This window comes from Herpailurus yagouaroundi, unplaced genomic scaffold (assembly GCF_014898765.1).
Source record: "Herpailurus yagouaroundi ecotype Mexico unplaced genomic scaffold, PumYag 220, whole genome shotgun sequence".
NCBI classification, from domain to species: Eukaryota; Metazoa; Chordata; class Mammalia; order Carnivora; family Felidae; genus Herpailurus; species Herpailurus yagouaroundi.
This window is the reverse complement of record NW_024412451.1, coordinates 831,152-837,249: the sequence shown is the minus strand read 5'-3', so window position 1 is coordinate 837,249 and position 6,098 is coordinate 831,152.

The window sequence follows — 6,098 nt, the reverse complement described above, 5'->3', positions numbered from 1 at the left end:
TGTTTCCACATCACCTCTTCTTCTCTGGTTCTGCCTCTCCTGCCTCCTTCTGTCACTCCCTCTGTCAAGCCTGGGTGGCTCAGTCAGTTACGTGTCCAACTTCAGCTCAGGTCATGATATCACAAGTGTCAGCCCTGTGTCAGACTCTGTGCTGACAGCTAGGGAGCCTGGAGCCTGCTTTGGATTCTGTGTCTGTCTTTCCCTGCCTCTCTCCCTCTCTCTCTCTAACTAAGCCCTGGGCATAGTTGGGGGACATCAGAACCTTGGACAGTGTCTCAGCCTGGGGTTGAAGAAGCTGCCCATGTCTATTCTCTGTATGAAAGGTGTAATGAGGGGTCTGTTGATTGACCTAGACTCAGATCATGATCTCAGGGTTTGTGAGCCCAAGCTCACGTGGGCTCTCTGCTGTCAGTACGGAGCCCACTTCAGATCCTCTGTCTCCCCCTTTCTCTCCCCCTACCCCGTGCTCTCTCCTTATCTCTCTCTCTCTCTCAAAAATAATACAAACATTTAAAAAAGTGATAATAGAGGCTCCTGGGTCACTCAGTCGGTTAAGCGTCCAACTTCAGCTTGGGTCATGATCTCGCAGTCCGTGAGTTCGAGCCCTGCGTCGGGCTCTGTGCTGACAGCTCAGAGCCTGGAGCCTGTTTCAGATTCTGTGTCTCCCTCTTTCTCTGACCCTCCCCCGTTCATGCTCTGTCTCTCTCTGTCTCAAAAATAAATAAACGTTAAAAAATTAAAAAAAATTTTTTTAAGTATACAATTCAATGATTTCTAGTATATAATTCACAGAATTGTTCAACTATCAGTAGAATCAGTTGTGAGCTATTTTTATACTTACAGCCATTAGCAGTCATGCCCTCTTTCCCCAGATGCCCACAGTCTTAGGCAACCACTAATCTACTTCCTGTCTCTACATCCATCTCTGGGATTCAATGGGCAGACTATGGTGAGCAGAATAATGTCCTCCCAAAGATATCCAAATCCTTATTCCTGGAACCTGTAACTATACTACATTACATGGCAAAGGGGAATTAATGTAACCAATGGAATTAAGGTTGTTAATCTGCTGCCCTTAAAAAAAAATGGACACTATCCTCGATTATCTGGGATGGGCCTAACGTCGTCATGAGTCCTTAAATGTGAAAGAAGAAGACAGAAGGATCAATGTCAGAGTGAGCTGATGTGAGAAAAACTTGGTCAATTGTTCTGGACTTTGAAGATGGAAGGAGGCCACAAGTGGAGCAGTTATCAGCAGAGTCCAGAAAGTGGTAAAGGCCAGAAAACTGATCCACCCCTAGAGCCCAGAGAAAGGAATGTGGCCCTGCCAATATCTTTATTTTAGCCCAGCAAGATCCATGCCAGACTTCTGACCTCCAGAATTGTAAGGTAACAAATGTGTTGTTTTAAGCCACTGTGCTTCTGGTAATTTGTTACAACAGTAGTAGGGCACTAATATAGATGTCATATTAGTTTACATTTTTGCATTAATATTAAATTTGAGGGGCTTGATACTAGTACTGTGGATGTATAGGAGGAAGTCCTGGTTCTGATGAGATACAGGCTGAGGTAGTTAGGGTGAAGTATTATGGTATCTATAACTTTCAAATGATTCATCAAAAAATCATATATATATATATATATATACATATATATGTGTGTGTGTGTATATATATATATATAATAAAAATGTGTGGGTACACGTGTGCACATATTTACATCTATACATCTTACTGTGCCTAATTTATAAATTAAACTTAATTTGGGTATGTATGCATAGGAAAAAACATAGTATACATAGGGCTCAGTACTATCATGGTTTCAGGCATCTACTGGAGATGCCTGAATATATTCCCCATGGACAAGGGGGGCTATTATATAAGTTGGATAAGTGCTGAGAATCTTATGTACAACATGGTGATTTTAGTCAACGATACTGTATTGTATATTTGAAACTGTTAAGAGGGTAGATCATAAGTGATCGCACCACCAACAAAGAATGATAATTATGTGATGTGATGGAGGTGTTAGCTAACGCTGTGGTAATAATCATTTTGCAATACATAGATGAATCAAATCATCACATTGTACAGCTTATGTTGTATGTCAATTGTATGTCAATTATATTTCAGTAAATCTGGGAAAAAACTTTAAAGAACTACCAAAAAAAAGCAAGTAAGCAAACAAAAAACAACAAATATTGTGGGGTGTTTTTTTTTTTTTTTTTGCCTTTTAAAAAAGTTTCTATTTATTTTTTAAGAGAGAGAGCAAGCAGGGAAGGTGCAGAGAGAGGGAGGCAGAATCCCAAGCAGGCTCCGCACTGCCAGCACAGAGCTGGAGGCGGGGCTCGATCTCACAAACCATGAGATCATAACCTGGGCCGTAATCAAGAACCAGAGGCTTAACCGACTAAGCCACCCAGGCACCCCAGCAAATATTGTTGATAGGGAAATGGCAGAATTACATTTAAAATCAACTCAAAGATGTCCAGCATTGTCAGTGTCCTCCTGGGATGTCCCAGACAGCACAGATCAACTGTCATCACTCATAGGTGATTACTGTCTATACAGAGAAGCCCCCAAAGCCTGTAAACATATTGGTAGAAATAATAAAAGAGTATAGCAAGATGTTTGACTTTAAGATAACATAGTGTACAAAATTTATTGCATTTCTATAAATTAGAAACAAATAGAAAATGTCCTTTTTTTCCTTTCTTAAAAATATTTATTTATTTATTTGGAGAGGGAGACAGAGAGGGCAAGAGAACAGGGGAGGGGCAGAGAGAGAGAGAGAGGGAGAGAGAGAATCCCAAGCAGGCCTCTCACAGTCGGCACAGAGCCCCATGCAGGGCTCCATCTCAGGAACCGAGAGATCATGACTTGAGACAAAAGCAAGACTCAGACGCTTAACCAACTGGGCCACACAGGTGGCTCACCATCGGAGTGCCTTGGGGGCTCAGTCCGTTGAGCGTTGGACTCTTGATCTCAGTTCAGGTCATTATCTCTCTGTTCCTGAGATTGAGCCCAGTGGGGGGCGCTAATGGTGTAGAGCCTGCCTGGGATTCTCTCTCTCCCTCTCTCTGCCCCTCCCCTGCTCTCTCGCTTTCTCGCTCTCAAAAATAAACTTTAAAAAAATAATAAAAAATGAAAAGAAACCATTTATAATAACGAACACTATAGATCATTTTGGAATAAATTAACAAAAGATGTGCAGACTCTTATGCGTAAAATTAAAAAAAAAAAAACTTTACCGAAAAATATTAGGGAAGACTTAAATGGAGAGACGTCACATGTTCATGGATAGAAAGGGTCAGCTTCATAAATACATAAAGCGTCTCCTAAATTGGCTATTATTCAATGAAGTTCAAACCAAAATCCCAACAGGGTTTTTATGGAACTTACAAGCTGAACCTAAGTTTATATGGAAAGCCAAGATCCTCCTGAAGATGAACAAGTGTAAGGGGGAAATGACTTGCGTTCTCAGGTGGAAAGATTTAGTAAAAAGTTAGAAAAATTAAGACAGTGTAGGGCTGGCACAGTAGATAAATTGATCCCTGGAAAAAACAGGGAGCCCAGAAACAGACTCATGCAGATGTGGAACTCTGATATACAACCAAGATGCCGGTGCAGATAAATGAGGAAAGGTGGAATTATTTCACAAAGGAGGTGGAGCAATTAGTTACCCATATTTTTAAAAATGAAAGTAGATTCCTACCTCAAAGGAGCACAAAAATCAATTCTAAATCGATTAAGAATCTAAATGTGAATGGAATATTGTCTTTTCTTCTTTCCTTTTGAGACTTGCTTTGACTTGCCGCTTAATTTCTTTTTTTTTTTTAATTTTTTTTAACGTTTATTTATTTTTGAGACAGAGAGAGACAGAGCATGAACGGGGGAGGGGCAGAGAGAGAGGGAGACACAGAATCGGAAACAGGCTCCAGGCTCTGAGCCATCAGCCCAGAGCCCGACGCGGGGCTCGAACTCACGGACCGCGAGATCGTGACCCGGGCTGAAGTCGAACGCTTAACCGACTGAGCCACCCAGGCGCCCCTGCTGCTTGATTTCTTATTTGGCCCGTTGGCTGTGCCGTTGTGTGTTGCTTGGTATTTGCATATTAAATATTTAATATTTACATTGTAGATTTTTCAGCTATGTTTTTTTTTCAATATTTATTTACTTTTGAGAGCAGGGGAAGGGCAGAGAGAGAGAGAGAGAGAGACAGAGGATCTGAAGCAGACTCTGCACTGGGAGCAGAGAGCCCAATGCAGGACGCAAACTCAGAAACGGTGAGATGAGCCTGAGCCGAAGTTGGACACTTAACTGGCTGAGCCACCCAGGCGCCCCCCAGCTTTGTTTTATTGTTGATCTCTAGCTTTGTGCCATCGTGGTTGGCAAATATAGTTGGTATGATTTCCGTCTTCTTAAAAAAAAAAAAAAAAGAACTGAAATGTGGAAAGCCAAACTTAACTTTTTGGAGAAAAGAGAGTATCTCTTAAGCAAGGCACGAGAAGATTTAACTGTAAAACTGGAAGACTGAGAAATTCAACATTGAAACTCTCTTCTTGAAAAGATACCATAAGAAATGAAGACAAATTATCCAACTGACAGACTATTAGCACTTAATATATAAGCATACATAAGGAACTCCTATATATCAATGAGAAAAAGATAAGGGGCACCTGGGTGGCTCAGTCAGTTAAGTGTCCGACTCTTGGTTTTGGTTCAAGTCATGATCTCATGGTTCATGAGTTCGAGCCCCACATCGTGTTCTGTGCTGACAACATGGAGCCTGCCTGGGATTCTCACTCTCCCTGTCTCTCTGCCCCTCCCCTGCTCTCTCTCTCTCTCTCTCTTTCTCAAAATAAATAGACTTAAAAAAATAAATTTAAGAAAAAGATAAAGGGGCACCTGGGTGGCTCAGTGGTTGGGCAACCAACTTCAGCTCAGGTCACGATCTCACAATTCGTGAGTTCGAGCCACGCGTCGGGCTCTGTGCTGACAGCTCGGAGCCTGGAGCCTGCTTCAGATTCTGTGTCTCCCTCTCTCTCTCTGCCTCTCCCCCACTCGCACTCTGTCTGTCTCTCAAAAATGAATAAACATTGTTTAAAAAAAGAAAAAGATAAATAACCCTATAGAAAAACAGACCAAAAAAACCCCCATAAAATAGGCATTTTACAAAAGAAACACAGCCAATACACCCATGAAAGGAAGCCCAGCCTGCTGAGTATTCGGGGAGACACAAATTCAGACTGCAGGGAGATGCCATTTTACAGCCGCCAGACTGGCAAGAATTAAAAAGTCAGGAAAGTCGGAGGGATGCGGATCAAAAAGAATTCTTTACTTTGTCACTAGTAATGTATAGCTGCTACCACCACTTTGGAAAACAATTTGGCATTGGCCCCTAAAACTGAACAGACCTTACAGCCCAGCCATACCGCTCCTGGGTGTGTACCCAGGAAAAACCCCTACACATAAGCGTAAGGGGGCATGTAAAGGAATATCCATAAGCAGCCACTGCTGGATCAAAACACTGCAGGGGAGGGAGACAGGAATCCAAGGATAATTGACGACAAATGCATGGTGATACAGTAGGAGGTGAGACACCAGTAAAAACGGAAGAACAAAAGCATACACTGGAATATTGGAAATATGGGGGTGCCTGTCTGGTTCAGTCATTGGAGTGTGAGACTCTTGATCTCAGGGTTATGAGTTCAAGCCCCACTTTGGACGTAGAGATTACTAAAAAGGCAAACTTAAAAAAGTAAACTTGGGGAGGGCCTGAGTGGCTGTCGGTTAAGCGTCCGACTTTGGCTCGGGTCATGTTCCTGCCGTTCGTGGGTTCAAGCCCCGCATCGGGCTCTGTGCTGACCGCTCAGAGCCTGGAGCCTTCTTTGGATTCTGTATCTTCCTCTCTCTGCCCCTTCCCCGCTCACGTCCTCTCTCTCTCTCTCTGGCTGCTGGGCATGTCATGGTCACTTTGGCAGTGATGCTCCCCACCCCCGCCCATCCCCTGCTCACTTCACCGCGCACACTGCCCACCACCTGCCCCTCCCCCCACACCTCCCATGTCCCCACAACCCTCATGGACCACAGGACAAG